This window comes from Pogoniulus pusillus, chromosome 25 (genome assembly GCF_015220805.1).
Source record: "Pogoniulus pusillus isolate bPogPus1 chromosome 25, bPogPus1.pri, whole genome shotgun sequence".
Lineage (NCBI taxonomy): Eukaryota > Metazoa > Chordata > Aves > Piciformes > Lybiidae > Pogoniulus > Pogoniulus pusillus.
In genome coordinates this window covers 6,015,642-6,042,211 of record NC_087288.1, presented here as the reverse complement: position 1 = coordinate 6,042,211, position 26,570 = coordinate 6,015,642, and the positions used below count along the sequence as shown (strand labels likewise).

General features: G+C 46.8%; 1 long non-coding RNA gene across 1 annotated transcript; it reads left to right on the top strand.

Moving 5' to 3' along the window:
- Positions 1 to 28: 28 nt before the first annotated feature.
- Positions 29 to 25,210, top strand: LOC135186472 (uncharacterized). The gene is made up of 3 exons (XR_010306961.1): positions 29 to 196; positions 24,353 to 24,523; positions 24,623 to 25,210. It is a non-coding gene; the product is annotated as an uncharacterized LOC135186472 (long non-coding RNA).
- Positions 25,211 to 26,570: the final 1,360 nt, after the last annotated feature.

Here is a 26,570-nt window from a genome sequence, read left to right as displayed (position 1 = left end):
TGACACGTTTCTCTTAGCAGGTGTCTCCATGCTGCAGAAGGATTGCAATGGGCTGACTGAGCTGAGGAAAACATCTCCTGATGGCTTCCATTTCCTCCACACAGAAGGGAGCAGTGTGGGAGAGCTTCATCCATCCACCTGATTACCAGAGGAGGCTTCACAGCACACACTCCAGATAACAGAATCTGTTACACAGGTAAGAGAGACTTCAGAGCTCAGTGGCACCTGGGTCCTGTGTTCAGCACAAAATCTGGCATTCACAGAGCAAACTGGAAGTTGTCTGGGCCATGCTGGACTGATCATAGAAACACAGAATCGGAGAATTATAGAGTCATAGCATCATAGAACTGTTTTGGTTGGACAAGATCTCTAAGTCATAAAGTCCGACAGTCAACCCAACACCACCATGGCCATTAAACAATGTCCCAAAGTACAGTGTCCACACATTTCTTGCACACCTCCAGGGGTGGGGAATCCACCACTCCCAGCCTGTTCCAATGCCTGACCACTCTCACAGCAAAAAAACTTTTTCCTAGCCTTCCCCTGGAACAATTTCAGGCCATATGAATAAAAATAAGTGAGAGGCAGTAGAAAAATGAAGGCAACATGAACTTTTGTGGGCACAGTGCTGTCAGATGGCATTGGAAAATAAGAATAACTTGGTTTGTATCAACAACTTTAGCATGAGGAAGAAAAAAAGTGGAATATTCTGTAGTTAAAAAACGTTGAAACTGGACTTTCAAAGTATCCCAAGAAGTATATGAAGGATGCCCACAGAAAGGCTGGGGAGGGACTATTTACAAGGTCTTGTGATGACAGAGTGAGGACCCTCTTCATAGCAGAGAAGTTCCAGTCCCTCAGTTATCCTTATGGCCTCTGTTATGATTCATTCCAGCAGGTCCCTGTCTGTCTTGAACTGGGGAGCCCAAAACTGGACACTGTATTGCAGGTGTGGTCTAAGCAGGGCAGAGTAAAGGCAAAGGAGAACCTTCCTAAATCTGCCTCCAAACTCTTCTTAATGCACCCCAGGGTATTATTGGCCTTCTAGGCCACCAGGGCACGTTTCTGTCCCATCAATAATTTATTATCAATCAGGACACCAAGGTCCTTCTCCACGTTTCCAGCGGATCAAGCCCTAACCTGTGCTGCTGCAAGGGCTTGTTCCTCTGCATGTACAGGGCTCTACATTTATTCATGTTGGACCTCATGAGGTTCCCCTTTGCCCAGCTCTCCATGATGCCCAGGTTTTACTGAAGGACCTCTATACTTTCTCTGTATTGTCTCTTCTCCTCTCTCTCTCACACACACATCAACGTGCTAGTAGGCCTGCTGGAAGGCACCTGAGGCAGCATAACTCTTCCTTAGCCACACAATTTAAGTACACACTTATTCAGAACATTAAGGTTATATAGATACAGCCCTGAAGACCAGAATGAAATAAGGAAGAGAAACCACTGTATTGATTTCAGAGGAAAGAGGAGTGCCTTGTAGGGTGTTCAAAGTATTAAAAGTCAGAATTTGGTATTATTCTGGACAAGGCTACAATTGTTTTCCAGAGTCAGAGCTTCACAGATAAAATTGGGTTGGAAGGTCCTCAGAAGTACTCTTCTTATCTTCTTCAATCCCTCTGCACTCAGCAGGGACACCTCCAACTGGAGCAGGCTGCCCAGGGACACGGCAAAGCTGATCTCGAAAGTCTCCATGGATGGAACCTCAACCATGTCCCTGGGCAGCCTGCTCCAGTATTTCACCACTCTCATCGTGCAGAACTTTCTCCTGAAGTCCAACCTAAATCTCCCCTGCTCCACTTTCAAACCATTGTCCCTCATCCTGTTGCCACAGGCCCTTGAACAGTCCCTCCCCAGTCTTCCTGTAGGTCCCCTTCAGATATTCAAATGCATCTTTAAGGTCTCCCTGGAGCTTTCTGCTCTCCAGGCTGAACAGCCCCAATTCTCTAAGCCTGTTTTCATAGGAGAGGTTCTCCAGCCCTCTGATCATCTTTGTGGCCTCCTCTGGACTCCTTCCAGAAGGTCCATATCTATCTTGTGTTGAGGGCCCCAGAGCTGGATGCAGTATTGCAGGCGAGGTCTCACCAAAGCAGAGGAGAGGGTCAGAATCAGATGGATTCAGGGAATCCGGGTTTTGAAGACAGATGCTGCAGCACAGTCTCAGGGGCTTGCAGTTGTGCTCTATGTAGAGGAACTGCTCTGTCCCTATTTCTACTCAGCCAAAAAAGAAAAAAAAAACCACTTGTTTAAAATGCATCATTTTATCATTAATCTTTTGGCTTTGCAGGTTTTAGCAGCGTGCCAGCTGCTGAAACCATTAGAAGCAAGCGTGGCTTTCACAAAGCAGAATGGTCTTCTGTGGCTTCAGAGGAGAAGATTGAAAGTAAGCAAGGAGCAGATCAGAACAAGTAATTAGAAGGATTTTTTTTTTAAGCTGCTATTTTTAGGGGCTTCATGTAATGGCTTTTGCATGTAAGGTTGTAGTGCCATCAGCAACAGAAGCAGCACATAGATATTTTATAAGCCAACAATCCAGAAAGTTTGGTTTTGATGAGAGGAAATGGCCTCAAGTTGCACCAGGGGAGATTTAGGTTCGATATTAGAAGAAACTTCTCTGCTGAAAGGGTTCTAAAACACTGGTGCAGGCTCCTCAGGGAGGTGGCTGAATCCCAGCCCCTGGAGGTGTCTGAAAGAGGCAGAGATGTTGTGCTGAGGGAGGTGGTTCAGCAGGGCACACAGGTTAAAGTCAATTCCATTCAGAAGTAAATAAATTCTTACAAGCTGAGGCAATCCTGCAGCTGGCTAGAATTTATTGTGTGGCTGTTTGTGTTGACACCTCTCTTCCTCTCTGATCTTGGCCTTTCTCCTCCTGGTCAGTTTAGCCACTCCAATCATAGAATGACAGGATCACAGAATGGCCTAGGTTGGAAGAGACCTCAAAGATCATCTACTCCAACCTCCCCACCATGGGCAGGAACACCTTTCAACTAGAACTCAGGGTGTCAACTTGGCCTTGAACAGCCCCCTGCAAGAGGCATCTGTAGCCTCCCTGGGAAGCCTGTTTCAGAGTCTCGCCACCTGTGTTCTGAAGAATTCCTTCCTAAGATCCAGTCTAACTCTGCTCTCCCTCAGCTTCAAACCATTCCCCTTTGTCCTGTCTCTAGACACCCTGATGAAAAGTCACAGAATATCAGGGTTTGAAAGGGGCCTTGAAAGCTCATCCAGTCCAAACCCCTGCCAGAGCTGGATCACCTAGACCAGATCACACAGGAATGCATCCAGACAGGTCTTGCATATCTCCAGAGAGAGAAACTCCACCACCCCCCTGGGCAGCCTGTTCCAGTGTTTCATCTCACTGAAGTCCCTCTGCAGCTTTCCTGTAGGATCCCTTCAGGTATTGGAAGGCAGCTTTAAGATCCCCCTGGAATCTTCTTTTCTCCTGGCTGAACATCTCCAGATCCCTCAGCCTGTCCTCATAGAAGAGGTGCTCCACACCTTGGATCTTCTTTGAAGCCTTCCTCTGGACTTGCTCCAAGAACTCTGTGTCCTTCTTGTTCTGAGGACACCAGAAATGGTTCTTCTCAAAAAAAAAAAAAAGATATAATCTTGGTGAAGACAGAGTTAATTCAGTTCTTATGAGCAGGAAAAGAGATTTGAGTTCTTGTTCTGATTACAGAGTAATTCAGAGGTCTTCTGTGTGTTCCCACTGTGCAAACTTTCTGCTGATAGAGCTTTAGACAGCTGATGCAGGTATTTTATCTTCTGAGTGCTCTGAGATTTGAACACCTGGTGAGTCCCAGGGCACCACTTAAAACTGCCTGCAGCAGCCTACTTCTGTCAGCAGCTTGGACATGCTGCCAGCAACCAGATTTCTTCTGCTCCTCTTCCATCAGCCACAGGACTTCCCTGCTGGAACCTACCACACTTCCAAGCAGCAAGAGGAGAGCAGTAGGAGAGCATTTCATCGGCTACTGAGCAGATTTAAAGATGATCCCTTGCTGATTCTGGGCTCCTGAGTAAAATATAGACTTGGTGTAGGAAGATATTAAGCAAAGAGACACTTAGTGGGAATTGCAGCCTGTCACAAAGAGCTTAGGATGCAGCCATCCCTATTCTACAACTCCCTGAAAGGAGCTTGGAGCCAGATGGGGGTTAGTCTCTTCTCCTTGTTGACAAGTGATAGGATGAAAAGAAATGGCCTCTAGTTGCAGCAGGGGAACTTCAGGTTGGACATGAGAAGAAACTTCTTCACTGAAAGAGTTCTCAAAGTCTGGAACAGGCTGCCCATGGAAATTGTAATGGGTTGGGTACTCCCCACCCACCCTCCAAATTGAAGTCTACCAGACCATCTCAGATGGCTTGGAACTAAGATAAAGCTCTGTTTACAGCCAAGGTAAATGTACAAGCAGCTATACACAACATATTTACACAGTTTCACAACTGAGACATTCTCTCCTGGACAAAAAACAAGGAAGCCCAAAAGAGGCCAACACCACCTTCTCTCTTCCTCCCAGACAGAAAACAACCAGCAAGGCTTATGTGTTATCTGATCAGCCAAGGTTAGTGGAAGAGATTAGAGAAGCAAAGAGGGACAAATTGTTTATACTTTGGCTATTTGCCCCTTGTAGCAAACCAATTAATGATATGGACTTTATTGTTATTATTCTTTTAACAGAAATGGTCTAATTTCTCTCATTGGAATACTCCAATGAGCCTTAAAGCAGCATAGAGGTGGTTGAATCCTCATCCCTGGAGGTGTTGCACCAGGGGAGATTTAGGCTGGATGTTAGGAAAATAATCTTCACAGGAAGAGTGATTGGCATTGGAATGGGCTGAGGTGATGGAGTCACCCTCCCAAGAGACTGAGTGTGGCACTTGGTGCCATGGTTTAGTTAATTAGAAGGTGTTGGGTAATAAGTTGAACTTGATGACCTTGAAGGTCTTTTCCAACCTGGTTAGGTCTGTGATCCTGTGATTCTATGAAGTGTGTTAGAGCTGCACATCTCCAAACCTGATGTTTATGTCAGAGAAAAGGGGTTGTGTTTTGGTTTGGTTCGTGTTTGTTTTGTTCTTATTGTGTGGGATTTTGTTGTTGTCGTTGTCATTTTTTGTTGGTTGCTGTTGTTGCCCTCAACACAAGAAGGACATGGACCTGATGAGGTGGGTCCCGAGGAGGGCCATGAAAATGATCAGAGGGTTTCAGCACCTCTGCTACGAGGACAGGCTGAGGGAGCTGGGGTTGTTCATCCTGGAAAAGAGAAGGCTCTGGAGAGACCTAAGAGCAACCTGCCAGTATCTGAAAGGTCCTACAAGAAGGCTGGAGAGAGACTGTTTGCAAAACCCTGCAGTGATAGGAGAGGGGCAGCAGTTCGAGACTGGAGAAGAGCACATTTAGATTGGATGGTAGGAGCAAGTTCTGCACTATGACAGTCGTGGAACACTGGAACAGGTTGCTTAGGGAAATAGTTGAGGCCCCATCCCTGGAGATATTCAAGGTCAGGCTTGACAAGGCTCTGAGCAACCCGATCTAGTGGAGGATGTCCCTGCTGGCTGCAGTGGAATTGAACTGGATGAGCTTCGGAGTTCCCTTGCAGCCCAAATCCTTCTATGATTCTGTAAGTTCATTCTGGTTTGTCCTCATTGCACGATCCTCTACTGCCTAAGCACTGAAAAAAGCAACTTGGTCCTTTTCCCCCTTTGTCTGCCCCCATCACATGCACACACAGCCCCTTCAAACCATTTTATTAAAGCTTGTAGCCACCTGCCTTGACAGTTTTGGCAGAAGTGCCCTGCTGGCAATCAGTCTGATGAACAGTGACTTGTGATTGCAGTGGCATGTGAAGGTAGTGACAGCTCTGAAGTCTGAAGTGGTGATTGAAAAGATGCATTTAAAAGATGCAAATTTCCAGGAGAAGTGACAGTCGCTGGGTCGAAAGCAATTGATACAGCCCTCTGCTTACCGTTAGAACTGGTTAAGCAGCAGGAATTCCAGCTCATTGGAAATTAATTTCTTTTCTCAGCTTCCCAGTAAGTGCTGCCACCGTTCAGGTGGTGACACAGAGCGTTTGTCCATTTCGTTGCTAACAGTAGCTTGCCAAGGATCGAGATGGTGATTTGAGATATGCGGAGCCCAGCTGGCTGAGCCATCCTCTTCAAACTGTGCTGCTTGTTAGTGCCCAGCAGGATGGCAGCCACAAACCGCTGTCTCCTGCTCCTTGCCTTATTCTCTTTTGCCAGATGTGACCCTCATTGCAGTTTGCATTTACCTATCAGTCTTGCCCAAAGCTAAAATCAGCCATGGTTGAGGTGATGCACTATCATAAGTGCTTAGGGACAATTTGATGTCTCTTTAAACTTCCACGGATTCACATCCAGTACTTCTAGTTTCTCTGTGGTGCCTGTTGTTATGTAAATGCCACATGATTTGGTGGCATTTGAACAAAACCTGTAGCTGTGTTTTCTGTGATTGTCTAAATGGTCAGAATGCCATGGAGATAGCACTGGTGCTAGGGTGAAGGAGGGAGGAGCTGCTCCCAGGGATGAGGTGGCAGGAATTCAGGCTATTCCCATAGTCAGATGAAGTCTAGAAGCAGATGAACTGAGTGATAAATTTATTGAAGACCTATGCTGTTTCCTCACCAATATTCATCTCTTGGGAGACATCAGCAGCACCAGGATCCTCTAGTTCCTCCAGAGGCAATCGACCAAGCAGACGAGAGAAGTCTCAGTCTGCTGCAGAGCCCATCTGCTACTTCAGAGCTGGCTGCTCACCCAGCCATGCTTTCACAGCAGCAGGGACAGAAAACACCGGGGAGCAGGGAGCCTGCTGTAAATCTTCCTGTGCCTTTCACAGACCCTGTGCTGCAGAGGGGAAGATTTCTTGCTGTCCTGGCCCTGGCTGTAAAGCAGGGAAGACCAACTTCTCTTTCATCCTTATATGCTCATAAAACACCTCGCAGGATCACACCCTGCAGAGAGGTTCAGAGCAAGAGTAAATCAAGAGGAACAAGTCGAGTAGAAATGTGTTTGAGCAAAAGTGTGGAAGCTACCAGGCAAAGGCTGGCAGTGGAGGACCAGTGGAGGGTCCCCATGCCTGGAAGAGGACATTTGAATTTTGGGTTCTAGTTGTTGTTAATGGAAATGAGCAGGTGGCAGGCCTGGTGGCTGCTTGGATACCGAATCACAGAATGTTAGATGTTGCAAGGGACCTCCAGAGATTGAGTCACATCCCCTCTGCCAGAGCAGAATTACACAGGGCAGGTCGTGCAGGAACACGTCCAGGTGGGTCTTGAAAGTCTGCAGAGGAGACTCCACAGCCTCTCTGGGAAGCCTGCTGTAAGGGCTCCAGCACCCTCATGTGAAAGAAGATTATTCCTATGTTTGTGTGAAACCTCCTGTGTTCTAGTTTGTGCTCGTAGCCCCTTGTCCTATCACTAGGAACCACCAAAAAGAGCCCAGGTACATCCTCTTGACCTCTACCCTTTAGATATTGCTGAGATCCCTTCTGGAACTGTTGTTCTTCGGGTTACACTGCCCCAGGTTTCTCAGAGGTTGTCCAGTCCTTTCAGCATCTTTGTGGCCTTTCATTGGACTCTCTGCAGTAGTTCCCTCTACCTCTTGAACTGAGGAGCCCAGAACTAGACACAGTACTCCAGATGTGGCTCTAGCAGGTCAAAGTAGAAAGGAAAGAGAGCCTCCATTGACCTTTTGGTTACACTCTTAGTGTGCTCCATCATACAGTTGACCTTTTGCCCACAAGGGCACAATGCTGGCTCAGGGTTCCTGTTTCCTTTTCACAACATCAGGTGAGGCCTTGTTAGCATACAGGTAAAACTGCCACTTTCTCTAACCACAAACCCTTTAGTCTGCTCTCATAAGACCCCACCTGCAGTACTGGCACTTGGTACCATGGTCTAGCCTTGAGCTCTGTGGTAAAGGGTTGGACTTGATGATCTGTGAGGTCTCTTCCAATCCTAATAATACTGTGATACTGTGTGCAGTTCTGGAGCCCCCAACACAAGAAGGACATGGAACTGTTAGAGCCACTCTAGAGGAGGCCACAGGATGCTCAGAGGGCTGCAGCAGCTCTGCTATGAGGACGGGCTACAAGAGCTGGGGCCCTTCAGCCTGGAGAAGAGAAGGCTTCGAGGATACCTTATAGTAGCCTTCCAGTATCTGAAGGGGACATACAGGAAGGCTGGGGAGGGTCTGAAAGGTCTTGTAATGACAGGACAGGGGGTAATGGGTTTAAACTGGCAGAGGGGAGATGCAAACTAGATGTTAGGAAAGGTTCTTTCTAGTGAGAGTGGTGAGACACTGGAACAGGTTACCTGGGGAGGTTGTGGATGCTCCCTCCCTGGAGGGGTTCAAGGCCAGGCTGGATGAGACTTCGAGTGGCCTGTTCTAGTGGTAGGTGTCCCTCTCTATTGCAGGGGATTGATACTGGATGACCCTTGAAGTCTCTCCCAACCTAAATCATTCTATGATTCTCTGAGTTAGGAAAAGTGGAAGTCTTTGGAAGGAGAAGACCATGGATAGACTTCTTTTGACCCTGCAATTCAGTTTTTGCTTTTTTGTTTTGTAAAACAATATCTGCAGTTGTTAGCTTGCTTGGATCCTACCTGAATGCAATGGATTAGGTCATGGATCCTGTTCCAGATCCAGGACCAGCAGACGCAAGGTCATAGAGAACCATAAGATAGTTTTGGTTGCAAAAGACCTTTGAGAGGGAGTCCAACCATTCTCTAACTCTACCAAGTCTGGTGCTAAACTGTGTCCCTCAGCACCACACCTCTGCCTCTTAGTGGCAGCTTTTAGGGCTGTAGATGTTGTTTGCTTTTTTTCTTCTTGTTTTCCTGCAGAAAGCCTTTTGGGATTGTCACAATGTAACCCTCCTCCTCTATCTTCTTGGAACAGAAGACTTTTTTACCTTGTGTTTTGAAAACTGGGATGGGACTGCTCAAGGAGAGGGATCAAAAGGTTTTAATAGCGCTGTGTTAGGTGTGATTTTCTCTGAGAGAAGATGAAGTTGGGGCATATTGAACCTGAGTAATATTGAACAGTGATTCTTCGCCAGCTCTAGGGTTAGCTGCTGAGGCAGCTTGTATTGTGTGAGAGCCTTGCCAATACTTGAAGCAAATCAAGTTTTAGTGGAAGAGGCACTGGCAAGTGCAGGTTGGGTTTAGATTGATTTTTGTTCTGATCTCAGCAGCTGAGTCCTCTCCGCACTTTCCAGCCCAGCTCCAGGTTAGGTGAGAGTAACAGGAGAGACGCTTAGGAGATGAGGAAACTGAGTGTGTCACAGAGCTTCAGCAGAAAAGGTGAGGGACGTGCTGCTCTGTCATGGTTTAGGAGCCAAGGAGATGACAGGAAGTAAATTTTCCAGAGCTGCAAGCAGAATAGCTTCCAGATCCTGAGACTGAGCATATTTAAGCCTTCTCATCCCAGCTGATAGCCAGCAATAGATTATCTGTTCCTAACACATGAAGGTGGCTCTTGAGAGCAGCATGGCACAAAGATCAGGTCACAACTTCCATTCCTCACGTGGAGAAGTCCTCCCACTCCACACCCCAGCTTTAGCTCCTTCCCTCTGGCATGCTAAGCCTGATGCTGGGCAGGAACACAGTCTCTTGCTGTGTGTCATGTAGCCCTGGTTGACACAAGGGCTTTCATGTCATCTTGCTTGAATGAGTCCTCAGTGAGGGAAAAACTGATGGTTTTTGTCAGTCCTGAATCAGATACTGGAAGGCACATTAAAGAGAAGGGACTGCCTCAGCAAAAAGTAAACCTACATGTTTAAAGTTTGCTAGCTTTGTGTTCAGTCTTTGTTAAGTGAAGGGAAAAGCAGCTAAAGAAAGAGGGGAAGGAAAGAATCATTCAACCCTTTGGCAAGCAGATCCTTCAGGTAAAGTTTTGGCATTACCATATGGAAACCTGTGGTGATCTGCTTATTCATCAGCACTGGGAAATGTTCCCTAAGTGACTCACAGCTCAGGCTACGGTGGGAAATAAAAGATAAATGATTTTTGCTTTCTCTAGATTTCAGTGTTTATGATATTGTGCTCTTAGCCATTTGGGTAAGAACTTGAGGTCACCTCTCACATTTGTTGGATGTATCTTTATATAAGGAGGAAGTGACTCAGCTCCATGTAATTTTTGAAACCTCAGGCTATCACCTCCTGTGTTATGAAGGACCACAGCAAACCAAAGACTTTGTAGCATCTGTGATGTTTTCAGATTCACCACTAACAGGTACCAAGGGTTTTCATCACTTCTAGTAGACCAGGGTCAGCATCTCTCACACTGAGGGGAAGTAACTGGCTTTTTGCTTTCATTATTCCATTCAGTGTAGGACATGATGTTTAGGAGGTTAAAACATGTCATCCTTCCACAGAACCTTAGAGCAGCTCAGAGATCATCTACTCCAGCCCTCCTGCCATGGGCATGGACACCTCTCAACTAGTCTCAGCTGCTCAAGGCTTCATCTAACCTGGTCTTGAACACCTCCAAGCAGAAGGCAGCCACAACCTCCCTGGGCAGCCTGTTCCAGAGTCTCACCACTCTTGTACTGAAGAACTTCGTCCCAAGATCCAGTCTAACCCTGCTCTCCCTCAGCTTCAAACCATTCCCTCTTGTCCTGTCTCTAGACACCCACAGGAAACGTCTCTCTGCAGCCCTCCTGTAGGATCCCTTCAGCTATTGGAAGGCAGCTCTAAGGTCCCCCTGGAGTCTTCTCTTCCCCAGGCTGAACAACCCCAGCTCCCTCAGCCTGTCCTCATAGCAGAGGTGCTCCTGCCATTGAGTTTTGCTCTTTTGGACAGCAATGGATTTGCTTTCCTAACAAATCCACATGCTTGGGAAGTTGTCCATGCCTCTAGATCTCATATGATGTTTCCTTAAAATCTTCATATCCAGAAGATACCTTGTGCTTGGCCAACAAGACTCAGAGCACCTCCCTTGCTCCTTAGCCTCAAAAGGGCTTAGTCCTTTTCTCAGTGAAGCCCATGGCTGCCCAGGTGCACTACAGCAGTGAAACCAGCCTTGATTTCTGTGGCTGATAGAGAGATCAGCCAAAAACATGGAGCTGATGCAAGAGAGAAAAGGATTTTGCCAGTGTCAGCTTGGGAAAGGACTTATTTTTTTCCCATTGGGCTGACTGTTGCTTAGTGAGGAAGGGAGGATGTGCTGAGCAGGAGAAACATCATGTTTTCTTTCATCTTGATCCCCTTTGGAAAGTGCAAAAGCTGTTGAGATCTGTTGCTCTAGATACCCCCCATGTGTTTCAGAATGATTTAAAGCAGCAAACAAAGAATGAGTTGAATGTGAATATGCTCTGACCGAAATTGTGAGACAGAACCTTCCTCAGATGTAAGCAGGATTTGTCTCCTCTTACATCTTAGCCATCATCTGCTTCAGGAGAGCAGACAAGTGCCTTTAAGAAAATCCCAAACCGGTACTCAGCATGCAGGATCTGCTGGGCCACTGGAGAAACAGTAATAAAATAAAAGCCCTTGCTACCAGGGGAGAGAGGTGTAGGCTGCAGTCCTCCCAGATGGGATGGAAGGAACTGGGGAGCAACACACAGACTGCTAAGGGTTGGAAGGGATCTCTGGAGATCAAGTCCAACACCCCTGAGAGAGCAGGATCACCCAGAGTAAATCACACAGAAACACATCCAGGTGGGTTTGGAATATCTCTGTGAGCTCCAAGACTGAACTGAATCTTTTTATTTGCCAAGCTAGTATAAAAAATGGTTATTGAAGTTCACCATAAGAACATCATGGACTTCAGACAGTCTTGAATTTGGCCCTTAACTTTCATTTGCTCTTTTTTAAGCTATCCCTCTCCTCTTTTTTTCTTTTTTCTCTCCCTCTTCTCTTTTTTCTTTCTCTCTCCTCCTGTTTTTCCTCTCCCTCTCCCCCTCTTTTTTCTTCCCTCTCCTTCTCTTTTTCCTCTCCCTCTCCTCTTTTTTCTTCCCTCTTCTCCTCTTTTTTTTCTCTCTTCTCCTGTTTTTCCTCTCCCCCTCTTTTTTCTTCCCTCTCCTTCTTTTTCCTCTCCCTCTCCCCCTCTTTTTTCTTCCCTCTCCTTCTCTTTTTCCTCTCCCTCTCTTTTTTTCTTCACTCTTCTCTTTTTTCCTCTCCTCCTCTTTTTTCCCCTTCCTGTCCTCCTTTTTTTCCTCTCCTTCTCCTCCTTTTTTTCCTCTCCCTCTCCTCCTCTTTTTTCCTCTCCCTCTCCTCCTCTTTTTTCCTCTCCCTCTCCTCCTCTCTTTTCCTCTTCCTCTCCTCCTATTTTTATCCTCACCCACTCCTCCTCTTTTTTCCTCTCCCTCTCCTCCTCTCTTTTCCTCTTCCTCTCCTCCTATTTTTATCCTCACCCACTCCTCCTCTTTTCCCACTCTCCTCCCTCCTCCTCTTTCCTGTAGTATTTATTCCAGAGAAGTTCAACCCCCCAAAAGTTTAATAGCCACATCTTGTTTCATCCAGGCATTCCCACCTGGAGCTCAGTAAAGCTGATGACTACTTGCAGCAAGAAACAAAACGGAAGGGCCTTGCTGGCTTTCCTAGGTGTCAGTGCCTTAAACCCAGTGCCTGTTTTGTGCTTCAGGAACATGCAGAACGAAATGCATGTCTCATTTGTCACGTAAATAGGAATAACAGCATCTGCTGCAGGCTGCTTTCTGGCATAGGTGGATTGACAGTGTTCGCTCACCAGGAGCAATAAACAGATCAATAGCAAAACGTATCCTGGGGGGCTGGAGGTGTGACAAGTCAAGCATGATTTCAGAGTCTTGCTGGGACCCTTATTAAACTCATTTGTACATTTGAAAACAACTGATGCCTCATTGGGTTAAAGGCAGCTGCAAGTGTTGGTCTGAGGAAGGCTCCAGTCCTGCCTGTGCCTTGGGAAACCACAGTGGCTCAAGAGCAGCCTGATGCTTCCTTTTGACACAGCAAGCAGCAGTTCCACCTGAAATGTGTTTAACTGAAAAGCCAATGTTTGGGGTGATTTCTTTTCCTTCTCCATTATTGTTTGGTGATGATCTGGACCAAGCCTTTCCCTTACATAAGGGAGGAAGGAGAATGAGTTGTTTACCTATGCTCTTCTCCTCCTCCCCTGTGACTCTCCACTAAGCCGTGGCAAAGGGGGAAGCAAATAGCTTGCTCCTTCCAGTGGCTTGGCTGGAGGAAGTGATAATGAGAGAGTGCTTTGCCCTCTCTTCTGCTCAACTCCAGAGATGCCAGGCTGTAAGGAGAAAAAAATTCCTCTCTCAGGGCAGCAATGATTCAGGGCTCCACTTTTATTTCTTGTCTTGGATATGCTTCTGGGGGTGGGACACACACAGATGCTGGGGCCACAGTTGCTGCTGTTTGCCCAGAAGTGTCTCTAAAGTCACAAGCAGGTCTTTGATTTTTTCCCCCCTCATCTTCAAGGCTAGAAAAAAGAGTATCACTGATGTGAAGGTCAGCCAAGGTGACAGACTTGTAGGCTTGAACACTAGGTACCTGCTCTTTCTTTATCAAGGTTGTGCAGTCAGTGGCAGGAGAAAGCACAATGTTTGAGGCATCTGAGGAGCTGCTGAGGTGCTGGCTAGAGGCACGTGTGTGTGCAGAGTGCGGCTGTCTCCCACCTTTTGGGGATGAAAGGGCCTTGTCCTTTTGGAAGGCTGCTGCAGTGTCTGACACTCAGCATGCTGGAATGAAGCAGAAGCCTCTGTGAGCTGGCTCCCTTCAGCAGGCTGATCAGAAAGGGTGATGACCTCACTGTCTCAGGCTGCTTCCTGCAACCTTTATTTATTCAAAATAAATAAAAGTAACAGGTGACTCTAAAGGGAAAAAAACAACCCCAGTTTGACACTCACTGTCCAGTCCTTGCTGTGTCTCCAGTTTAGCAGCATCCGGCAAGGATGGGTAGGAGGGAAGAATCACTGTGGGTAGGGTGGAGACTCATGGGGAGCATGAGTATTTCTCTTTCAGTTAAAGAGCTGAAGATGCCTGTTTCTACTCAAGCAAATGAAACTCAGAAGTTGAAATGCTCTGGGCAAAGCATCTTCAGCTTCTTACTATTATTCTTGGTAGTCTGAGGTGCTAGATGTTGATCAACCAAAAGGGATGACAAAACAGTTTGCATAACAGAGTATGTTCCTCCAAAAGATGTTCACAGATGACACCAAGCTGAGTGGTGTGGTTAATGAGACTGAAGGACAGGATGTCATCCACAGCGACCTTGACAGGCTAGAGAACTGGTCTGAGGAGAGGCTCATGAGGTTCATTATGGTAAAGTGTAAGGTCCTGTACATAGGTTGGTGCAATCCTCAATATCAGTTCATGCTAGTGGATGATGAAAATGAGAGCAGGACTGCTGAAAAGAACTTGGAGATGCTGGTGGATGAGAAGCTGGACAGGAGCCAGCCATAGGCACTTGCAGCCCAGAAGGCCGATGGGCAGCCTGGGCTGCATGAAAAGCAATGTGTCCAGCAGATGGAGAGAGGCAATTCTGCCCTTCTGCTCTGGGAGACATCACCTGCAGTGCTGTGTCCAGCTATGGGACCCTCAACACAAGAGAGACGTGGACCTGCTGGAGAAGGCCCAGAGGAGAACTACAAAGATGATCAGAAGGGCTGAAGCCTCTCTCTTATGAAGACAGGCTGAAAGAATTGGGGTTGTCCAGCCTGCAGAAGAGAGGGCTCCAGGGAGACCTTAGACTCCATTTCAACACCTGAAGGGATCCTACAAGAAGGCTGCAGAGGGACTTTCCATGAGGGTGTCTGAAGACAGGACAAGGAGGAATGGTTTGGATCTGAGGGAGAGCAGGGTTGGACTGGATCTTAGGAAGAAGTACTTCAGTAGGAGGATGGTGAGACTCTGGAACAGGCTGCCCGGGGAGGTTGTGGCTGCCTTCTGCTTGGGGGTGTTCAAGGCCAGGTTGGATGATGTCTGACTTTGTAGCACAGGTGTTCCAGCCTTCTGATCATCTTGGTGACCTCTTTGGACCCACTCCTTCAGATCCATGTCTGTCTTGTGCTGAGGGCCCCATAGCTGGATGCAGCACTGCAGGTGTGGTCTCTGTAGGGCAGAGCAAAGGGGCAGAATCACCTCTCTTGACCTGCTGGCTACTCTTCCTTTGCTAGCAGCCTAGGTGTTTACTGGTGTGTACCAAGTAGTTCTCAGACCGGAGGAAGGGCTGTTCATAACCTCCCTGCAGCTGAAGATGGTGAGCATCCCATTGGAGAGTTTGGGCTGATTCCCTTCTGTGCCAAGATGTCAGCAGTGCTGGATTTCAGCACCCTGTGCACGATGAATAATTGCATTGCTCAAGCATGGGCTATTTACTTTCCTTAAGCAATCAGGGACTCTGAGAGCAGATTTTAGTTGTGAATTAGTTTGCCATTTTTCATTCCCATAGACCTTAGCCTGATATAAAAATTGAGGTCAGTTGAAAGGCGTCCGTTGATTTCCACAGGCTTTGAATGAGACTCTGCAGGGACTGAACTGAGTTATGGATATAGTGATAAGGAGTCTTGAATCCCTTTCACATGCCCCTGACCTGTGTGCAAGATGTTTCACCCCCCTCCCTCAGAACAGAATCTAGCTCCATGTGTTATGTTCATTAGCCATTCTAAACCCCTGCTGTAAATCTTATGGACTGGGAGGAAAAAATACATCAGTTTAAGGAGTATAGAGGATGAGGCAAGAAAACTTGTGTTATAGAGTAACTCTGCTCAGTTTTGTTGGGCAATTGTTATTTGCCTTGTAGAACAACTTCTTTGCAGGTTAAATGGTTAATTAATTGAAGTATAAATCAATAGCCTTATCTTCCACTATTTATTTGCTGCAATTAATATTACAGAGGGGACAACACAGGCAAAGAAAAGGCAAATTAATGGGATTAAGAACAATTTTTTGAGGAAGGATGGCTTTGTGATTAATGAAGACAGCAATCTCAGTTCACTTTTGCTCTGCCACAGAGACTCCAGATCAAGTACTGAATTCCCTCAAGTCTGCAGCATTCAGGTGGGTCTGCTGATCTTTGCTTTTCAGGGACTGTCTGGCTTGGAAAACATAGAATCATCCAAGTATTTTACTTGGAAAAGACCTTAAAGACATCAGGTTCAACCATTTTCTAGCTCTACCAAGGCTGGAGCTAAACCATGTCCCACAGCACTATTCTCAGTGAGGGTGGTAAAATACTGGAAATACTGAAACAGGTTGCCCAGGGATGTGCTCTAGGTCCTGTCCCTGGAGACATTCAAGATCAGGCTTGATGTGGCCCTGGGCAACCTGATCTAGTTGCAGGTGTCCCTGCTGACTGCAGGGGAGGGGGGGACACAAGGTGACCTTTGAGAATCTCTTCCAACCTAATGCAATTTGTGAAGCTGTGAATCTCTGCCTCTTTGAAACACCTCCAGGTGTGGGGATACAACTACCTCCCTGAGCAGCTTGTTCCAGGCCTTGAGAACCCATTCAGTGTAGGAGTTTCTCCTAGTCTCCAGCCTAAACTTTCCCTGTTGCAACTTAAGGGCATTTCTACCCATCCTGTCACCTGTTACTAGGACCAAGACTGTTTCAGGGCACATTTGTCTTTGAAAGAATGCTTGTAAAATTCAGGATGGTTGCAACTTCTCTCACCAAGCAAGCTGCAGTAGTCTTTTCATTTCCCTCTCCTGTTTAGGGGATCTTTCAGAGCCAGTGTTTCAAAGCCTCTATGGCCAATATGAAATGAGAAAATGAGTTCTTGTTTAAAAGAAAACCCGGGAAATTATTTGTGGTTTGCTCCTCCTGTGATGTGGTGTCAGTACAGACCAGGGCAGTGAGAGAGGCTGAATGTGCCCTGGCTGGCTGGCTGCACTCTGGGCCACGTTGGAGTTATTTCCATTTTCACTTCTTTTGCCAATTTAGCGGCTCTTTTCCATGGGCAGCTCCACTCCTTTGGAGGTATCTCACCTTGTAGATGCTTTTTTGCCACCTATTAGTCTGCCTGTCAGATTTTGATTTAGGATTGATATGACGTTAGAAATGGAAAAGGTGTCAAGCTACCAGAAGCAGACAGACAACTGGAAAGCTTGGTAGTTTTTCTACATTTAGCTTGAGAGCAGCCCTGAAGAAAGAGACTTGGGACAGCTGGTTCCTGAGAAGCTCCCCAGGAGCCAGCAGTGTCCCCATGCAGCCCAAAAGGCAGCTGTGTGCTGGGCTGCAGCCAGAGGAGTGTGGGGATTTTGCCCCTTGACTCTGCTCTGCTGAGACCACACTTCCAAGCCTGCATCCAGTTCTGATAGTCCCAGCATAAGAAGGACACAGAGCTGTTGGAGAGAGACCAGTGGAAGGCCACAAAAATGGTCTCAAGGGGTGGAGCATCTCTGCTATGAATATAGGCTGAGGAGATGGAGTTTGTTCAGCCTGAAGGGCTGCAGGGAAGAGCAGACAGGACAGGTGACCCTAACCTACCAGCTAGGGCTTCCATATCATATTAATATAGAGCTGAGTGATCACCAGGCTCAAGCTCTCTTCCTCGTGGAGTAATTTGTTTTGCCTTCAATCCTGATCCATGAGTTCCAGAATCCAGTTGCTGAATTTAGTGCTGTCTGCTGCTGAGTGCAGTCTGGGATTTCTGCCACAGCGTCTGTGGTGTGTGTTTTCAGTGCATGTGAATCTCTAAAGGGTGCAGGTCAAGAACTTGGGGCTGGGCTCTTTTCAGTGATGCCCAGTGAGAGGACAAGGGACAGCAGGCACAAACTGCACCACAGGAGGTTGCACTCAAGCTTAAGGAAAAACTTCTTCAATTTGAGGGTGCTGGAGCCCTGCAGCAGGCTGCCCAGAGAGCTTGTGGAGTCTCCTTCTCTGAAGACCTCCAAAACTCACCTGGAAGTGCTTCTGTGCAACCTGGTCTGAGTGATCCTGGTCCAGTAAGGGTGTTGGACTGGATGATATGCAGAAGTCTCTTCCAAACCCTGCTAATCTGTCTCTCTTCACTGAGAGAGTCATTAGACACTGGAATGGGCTGCCCGGGGAGGTGGTGGAGTCGCCGTCCCTGGGGCTGTTCAAGGCAAGATTGGACGTGGCACTTGGTGCCATGGTCTAGCCTTGAGCTCTGTGGTAAAGAGTTGGACTTGATGATCTGTGAGGTCTCTTCCAACCCTGATGATACTGTGATACTGTCATAATGATGATGACCAATTGCCATCTGGGGGCTTGGGGGTGATACTTGATCTTGCACCTCCCAGGGAGGTGGTGGAATGGCCATCCTAGAAGGTGTTCGAGAAAAGACTGGATGGGGCAATTAGTGCCATGGTCTGGTTGGTTGGACAGGGCTGGGTGCTAGGTTGGACTGGATGAGCTTGGAGGTCTCCTCCAACCTGGCTGATTCTATGATTCTGTATATTTGCATATATTTAATTCTGTTCTGGTTTTCATTATAGTAGTTTCAGTTTTCTTTCCCAGCCCATCAGGTTCTCTCCCTAATTCCTTTTCTTTACCCTTTGGGAAGGGAGTTGGGCTCAAAGAGAGCATCTGTCACTCATGTAGTGGCTGGCCCAGCCTTAACCCTCCACGATCACAGATGGGACCCAAGAGTTGTTATTCAGTGGATGAAGCTCTGCCTGTTTGAGCAGCTGTGAAGCATGTAGATTAAAAAAGATGGAGAAGGAACTCTAAAACCACACTTAGTTTATAATTAGAGCCCTAACTACACAGGTGAACCCAGAGACAACCTGAATTTACACCAACTTCCATTAGAGTCAGAGTGGCTGCAGCTGGAGGCTGCTTGCCAAGATATTTCCAGGAATGTGGATACATCTAATGACTTGTAGCTGTAGCTGATTCATTGCCCCACTTGGTTTTGACTTTTGTTATAGTTATAACAATGTATTTTGTTATAACATTCAGAAGAGCTGAATGTTAGGGATTCGTCTGCTGGGCTAGCTGCCTTTCTGGCTCTATAAACAGTGACCACAACATATGTGCTGGTAGCCTGTGCAGCCGAGCTGGAATATTGGAAGTAAGGAGCTGCAACACTATCTTCAAATTCAACACCCTGATCAGGGGGGCAGGATATCTACACCAACAGCCTGTTACAGGGTGGGGGAAAGAGTGAGAATGCAAGTCAAAGGGTTTCGAAGCTATGAAAAGGGACATCAGTGTAATTGAAGAGGTGTAAAAGGTTCTGAGCAGCTTTGGCTGCTGAGTGTTTTCCCGTGCCTGCCAGCTTTGTGTTACACCTGATTGTATGTAGTACAATGTAGTAATCAAAGGCCAGAGGAACCAAAGCCAGTCATGTATGGCTCAAAGTAAGTGATAGTACCTGGATGGATTTCAGAAGCAGCAGTGGTAAGTCCCAGACACTTGTCTCTTTTATTGACTTGAGCAGTAATTAATTTATGAGTGGGCTTCACATTTCCACATGGCAGTGCAAAATTAGGCTGGAATTAATTATTTGGTAATGGGCGAATCCCATTAGTGAAACAATATGGACTTGTTCAGTAGTGTTAGCACAGCAGTTGTGTACTCATTTTGGTGATGATGCTTTTATTAAATACACCTGCAATTAGTTCTGCTTCGTTTTCATCCCTGCCTCCTGAAAAAAACATCCAGACAAGTGCTGCAAGAAGAGCAGAATGATGAATGTGCCAGGGCCATCATTGCTTAGCCCTTCAAGACTACTGCACAGCCCACATTAAGGTGAGCTCCACAAGTCTTTGCCTTAGGTTCTTCTCTTCCTTGAAACACCTGAAGAACATTAGCTCTTTAACATTTAAAGAGCATTAGGTTCATCCTGGCTGTGTGCTTCAAGATAAACAGTCGTGATTCAACCACTTATAGTATCATGTTTGGACCCACAGCAGCTATTAAGGGGGAACAGGGCAAAGCCTTTCCTACATGCATCCTCATTGCCCTTATAGTAATTGCCCTCCTAGCTTGGAAGGGAGTTCTGCAGATCTAGTCCAATGTCCCTGCTAATGCAGATTCACCCATGAGTATCTGGAGGGGGCCTACAAAAGAGCTGGGGAGGGACTTTTTAGGCCATCAGGGAGAGACAGGACAAGGGGGAGTGGAGCAGGGCTGGAGATGGGTAGGTTCAGACTGGACATGAGGAGGAAGTTCTTCATCATGAGAGTGGTGAGATCCTGGAATAGGTTGCCCAGAGAGGTGATTGAGGCCTCATCCCTGGAGGTGTTAAAGGCCAGGCTGGATGAGGCTCTGGCCAGCCATGGCAGGGGGGTTGGAACTAGATGATCCTTGTGGTCCCTTCCAACCCTGACTGATTCTATGACTCTATGATAAGCTTGTACACTGTTGTGTCCAGGTGGGTTTTGAAAGTCTTTAGAGGGGACTCTACAGCCTCACTGGGCAGCCTACTCCAGGGCTCCAGCACTCTCACAGGTAAGAAGTTTCTCCTTAGGTTGAAGTGAAACCTCCTGTACTCTAGAAAACTTCCTTCCTTGCAGCTATTTTCTACCTCTCCAAGTTCTGCTCCACTGAGCAGCCCTGATGGGAACAGGTGGGATGCTGTAGGGGCAGAGACCTCCCATTCCTGGGGCAGCCCAAGGGGACAGTGCTGAGGAAGAGGCTTTCCTGGAACATAGGGAATGCACCTGAGAGGGAAGCCAAACCCCATGCTGATATCCAGGGTTCCCCACAGAGAGGGAGCCCCTCTCTCAGTCCCACCAGAGACCTCTCTGTAGGTGTGTACCACAGCAGCTAGCCTAATAAATTCTACAGAGTGCCTCTTTGCATCACTGGGAGGTTTTGGGTCCCCCCACCAGAGCAGTCTTGCCCTGCCAGTTGCCTCATTCTGAGTTCTGCTGAGCTTATATCACTTGTCTGCATTTCTCACTTGTATTTAGATTTAAGTTGCCATTGTTTAGCAGAGACTCAGAATAGCTGAGAAGACAATTCTTATTCCCTGGAGGATGTGATTTTCAGGGAGGAAGTGATGGATACTGTAAGGGCTGTGGTGGTGTTGGGCTGATGGTTGGACTTGATCTTAGAGGTCTTTTGCAATCCAAATAATTCTGTCATTCTGTGATACAGAGCCTTTCCTTTCTGGAATCCCAGGAAGCACAGGTGTTAGTGAAAGTCATTATCAGTGGACTGAACAGGTTCCATAAAATAACATTGCAAGCAGCCTCTGAGGGCTTGCTGAAGATAGAAGAGAGGAGCATGGGGGAAGTGAGAACTCCTGAGAAAAAAACAGGCCTACGCTGCAGGCTTTTTTGTGCAGCAATGTTTTGAACATAGCTACACTGCATAGTGCCAGGATCATAGAACCCTAGAATGGCTCAGGTTGGAAGAGACCTCTCCTCCAAATTCCCCACCATGGGCTGGGACCTCTCTTAACTAGACTCAGATGCTCAAGACATCATCCAACCTGGCCTTGAACACCCGCAGGCAGAAGGCAGCCACAACTTCCCTGGACAGCCTATTCCAGAGTCTCACCACCCTCCTACTGAAGAACTTCTTCCTAAGATCCAGTCTAACTCTACTCTCCCTCAGCTTCAAACCACTCCCCCTTCTCCTGTCTCTAGACACCCTCATGAAATGTTCCTCTACAGCCTCCCTGTAGGATCCCTTCAGCTATTGGAAGGCAGCTCTGAGGACTCCTCTGAAGCTTCTCCAGCCTGAACAACTTCAGCTCCCTCAGCCTATCCTCAAAGCAGAGGCACTCCAGCCCTTGGATCATCTTTGTGGCCTCCACTGGGCTTGCTCCAATAGCTCTGTGTCCTTCTCATGCTGGGGACATCAGAACTGGATGCAGGACTGGAGATGCGGTCTCAGCAGAGCAGAGCCAAGGGACAGAATCCCCTCTCTTGCCCTGCTGCCTGTGCTCCTCTGGCTGCAACCCAGCACACAGCTGCCTTCTGGGCTGCATGAGGGCACTGCTGGCTGCTGGGGAGCTTCTCACCAACCAACTCCCCCAAGTCTCTTTCTTCAGGGCTGCTCCCTGCTTACTCTACACTCAGCCTAGGTCTGTGCCATTCTTTAATACAGCTTCTTCTCATCTCTCAGAGCTGATGCAAATGATGCCCTCCTGATTAATAACACTCTCAGTGACTTGGATCTGAGTTTCTTGTACTCACTCAACTTGCACGATGGCAGTGTGGGCTTCTCAGCGACCTGCTGCAGCGCCTTCCAGAAGTACCACCCACTAAGCCAAGTGCTGCTCACCCCTCTGAGAAGATCTTTAATGGATTGGTTCTCTGCTCATTTCAGTTCTGCTGCTGGAACGCACAGATGAAGAGTTCCTTCATGCACTTCACACACACTTGTCCTAGGAGATTGTGCAGCGCTGTGTACTTCAGATTCATTTGCTGTTTTGGTTTCTTTGGCAACTAGAAGGTGCCTTTGATCCTTCTACCACCTCTTTGGTTTTGCATTTTGATGATTTTATCATGAATTCATGTTTAATTCACGCCAAAGCGATGCAGTAAAGTGGCAACACTCAAAGAAAAGATACTTTGTGCAAAATCAAACCGCATTCATTTGAACTCTGCGTGAACTGCTCCATTCCTTTGAAGCAGAAGGTATTAATGAGGACAGATATTAAGTAAGAAGATCCTCAGACTAAGTGATACCTCTCATCTGAGGGTACTGTGCAGGTAGATCCAGCAGGTACAAAAAGAGCGTACTGTTGAGTAAACTTCTAGTTGAAGCTCACTGAGCACAACTAATTTATCTATGTTAGCTTTTTGATTTTATTGGCATTTTAGTCTCTGCTTCTGTGCCCTGCACTGATAGAGATGAATTTTATGGACCAAACCACACCCAGAACTGCAAGATATATCCAATAGGGTGGTGGGTTTTTTCCCTCTGGAAAAGCTAAAGGCAAAGAAGCTTCCTGTAGAGTGTTGTGTTTACAGGCAGTCTTCTGCTTTGTAATAGAAGGCTTCTTCTGAAAATGTTGGGGCATTTGAGGGTGTTTTGTTACCTCCTCCTCTGGGTTTTTCAGGCTCTCAGTTACCCTGCAGTGCAGTTAACCCTTTCTGCAACTGTCAGGTCTTCTGAAGTGCTCATATTTGACATTGACGTTGGAGTGGTCTGCCCAGGGCAGTAGTGGAGTCACCTTCCCTGGAGGTGCTCAAGCCCTTGGAGGTGTGCAAGCAGTGTGTGGACCTGGTGCTTAGAGATAGAGTTTAGTGCTGACCCTTCAGTGCTGGGTCAAGGGTTGAACTGGATGATCTTGGAGATCTCTTCCAACCAGGTGTATTCTATGGGCCTGTGACTTTGGGTTTTGTAATGATGAAGAACTTTGATGTCTTATTAGGGATATAGTTTAGTACAGACTCTTCAATGCTGGGTCAAAGGTTGGACTGGATGATCTTGAAGGTCTCTTCCAACCAGGTGTATTCTATGGGTCTGTGACTTTGGTTTTTATAGTGATGAAGCATTTTGAGGTTTTATGAGAAGCAGCTGAGGGAACTGGGGTTGTTTAGCCTGAAGGAGAGACCTTCTGGCTCTCTTTGACTCTGTTAGAGAAGGTTGGAGCCAGGTGGAAGTTGGTCTCTTCTTCCCAGTAACAAGTAATAGGACAAGTAGAAATGGTCTCAAGTTACAACAGGAGAAGTTTAGGTCAGACGTTAGAAGACATTTCTTGACTGAAAGTGTTCTAAAAGACTAGAACAGGCAGGAAGGTGGTTGAATCCCCATCCCTGGAGGTGTTTGCAAAAGGCAGAGGTGTGATGCTGAGTGCCGTAGTTTAACACCAGCCTAGGTAGTTAGTTGGACTTGATGATCTTAAGGCCTTTTTCAACCAAAACAATTCTGTGATTTCAATTCTGACATAGCAAGAGAGGGCTGCAGACCCAGCTTATAATACTAAGAAATAAACATCTCTTAAGCATCTTTTTTTGATGTTCACTTTGAAGCCAAACACCTGGAATCCTCTTAGTGGTAAGATAGCAGCTGACCTTATAAGTAGATATCCTCTACTTGAGTTGCAGCCTGGTTCCCCTGCTCACCAGGCCAGAGCAGAGGACATGCAACAGGACAAGTGACAAATGGGATGGTTCAAAACCCAGACCAGCAGAGAGCAGTTATGGCTTGAGAGGAGAAAATAGTTGTGAGTACATAAAGCTAAATTGGATTATATTTAAATCCATGTAAATTTTATTGAACTTGAAATTTAATTTCTAGGGCAGCATTTTAATTTACACTTACAACAATTTATGCTTTTGAGCAGAAATGAGCTTAGCTGAGGATTTCAGGTCATTGGGGTTTTTTTCCTAAGGTTTTGATAGCTGCTGCAATCATAGCTGGCCTCTTTCCTGGCTCCTTTAGCACTGTGAGTTGTTCTCTAGGGATCTCAAGTGCAGTTTACCAAATGAGTGCTAACTTTGTAATTGTTGCTCACAACAGCATTAGACATTTGAATGCAGAGGAAATTTGCTTCTGAGCTGAGGTGCTGCAATGAAACAGGAGAAGACTTCTGAAAAAAGGAAAGCCATGTGAGGTTCAAAGTGAGCTCAGCTGCAATTTGAGCACCTTGATTGACATGAGGAGCAATGACAGAGGGGAAGCGGTGTGCTTGTGAGTATGAGACACTAAATTAAACACCAGAAGATCTGGGTTTGACTTCCAGTGGATACAATAAAAAAGATAAACTGATGTTTGTCGATTTTTCCACAGTTACTTTCTGATCAAATTTGCTTCCTGCCAAGGCTTATCAATTGGATTGCTATCTCCTATCTCCCTTGGTTATGGATTAAATATCATCTGAAAGCACATCTCCTGTTCCTCAGAATCAGCTCTGATGGGTGAGTGTGACGCCCTTGCAAAAGAGGGAGAAAATAAACACAGGTGGCAAGGGGCCCAGCAACAATAAAAGTCTGAATGAGAACACCTTTATCACCTCTGCAGCAGCAGCCAAAAGGCCCAAGGAGAGAAATAGATTTTGTAAAGCAGGCTAAATATTTTTTACAGGGTGCAGAATGCAACTTAAGAACCCAGCTGGGAAAAATAGGTTTTGCAAATGAGTGAAGAATATATATTTTATTGGCTGCTTTTTAGAATCAGAGAGAGAGGAAGAAGGTAGAAGATATTTATAAGGCAATGAACAAATAGAAGTGTGTGTGTGCAGAGGGGGTGCTTTGAGCTGAGGTTTTGGGGTGATGTTTTTTGGATGTCCATAGAAGCTTTGTAAAGGAAGCCACCAGCGTTGTGTAGCCATGTGTACTGGTTCCTATAAAACCCATAAGCCTGCTTTATGGTTTTAAACATTGCTTATTAATGTGTATTTTCAGACTAACTAGCCTTTTGTGCATAGAAAGGCATCTATTTGGTAGAGCACTCCTATTACTGATTCTGCTGTCTGGTGAGCTTTGGAAGAGCCTTTTGAAATAAGAGAGAATGAGTAAATACATTCGATGACAGTTCTCAGTTTGAAATGAAAACCAGAAAGAGTGAGCAAGAAACCACTGCTGCTGATCCTCCTAAAGATGAGTAGGTAGCTTAGAAAGGTCAGAGGAGTGTGCAGGATTTGAACAACAGAGGTTGGAGCCATAGGTAACAGAATCACAGAATATTAGGGATTGGAACAGACCTCCAGAGGTCATCGTGTCCAGCCCCTGACAGAGCAGAATCACCTAGGTCAGGTCGCACAGGAGCACACTCAGGTGAGTTTTGAATGTCTTCAGAGAAGGAAACTCCTCAATCTCTCTGGGCAGCCTGCTTCAGGGCTCCAACATCCTCACAGCGAAAAAGTTTTTCTTTCTGTTCCCTTGGAGCCTCCTCTGCTCTATCTTGCCCCCATTGCCCCTTGTCCTGTCATTGGACATCCCTGAGCAGAACCTGGCTCTGTCCTCCTGACACTGCCCTGCACATCTTGATCAATGTGAATGAGGCACCCCTCAGGTTCCTTTGCTCCAAGCTCAAGAGCCCCAGCCCCCTCAGCCTTTCCTCACAGGGAGATGTTCCACTGCCTTCAGCATCTTTGTGGCTCTGTGCTGGACTCTCGCTAGCAGTTCCTTGGGGTCCTTCTTGAACTGAGGGGTCTAGAACTGGACACAACATTCCAGACATGGCTTCACCAGGGTAGAATGAAGGGATGGGAGAAGCCTTTTTGGCCTACTCACCACAGCTGTTATAATGCACCCAGGATTTCAATGGCCTTGCTGACTCCAAGGGCATAGTGCTGCCTCATAGTTGTTCTTCTGTGTGTCAGGACTCTCAGGTTCCTTTCCCAAGAGCTGCTTCTTAACAGATCAGCCCCCATCCTATCCTGGTCCATGGGGTTGTTCTTTCCCAGGTACAAGAAGCCATCTCTTCTTCTGCCAAGTGCCATGCCCCTTTTGAGAAGCACAATACCTGCCAGGCCAGGCCAGGGAAGGCCATGCCCTGAGAACAGAAGGATGGCACTGGTAGCGGAAGTGCATCTTTGACAGATGATGGCTGGTTTTGCTTCTGGTAAAGGGAAATGGTTAATAGGCCTTAAGAAGCTCTGAAAGTGCAAGGAGACATTTGCAAATCCATAGCATGTTTTGGTTTGGGTTTGATTTTCCTGTCTGAGCCATCCATCTTCAAGATGGACAAGCAACTGAGTCCAGATTGGGAAGGGAATGGACCGGCAAAGAGCCTA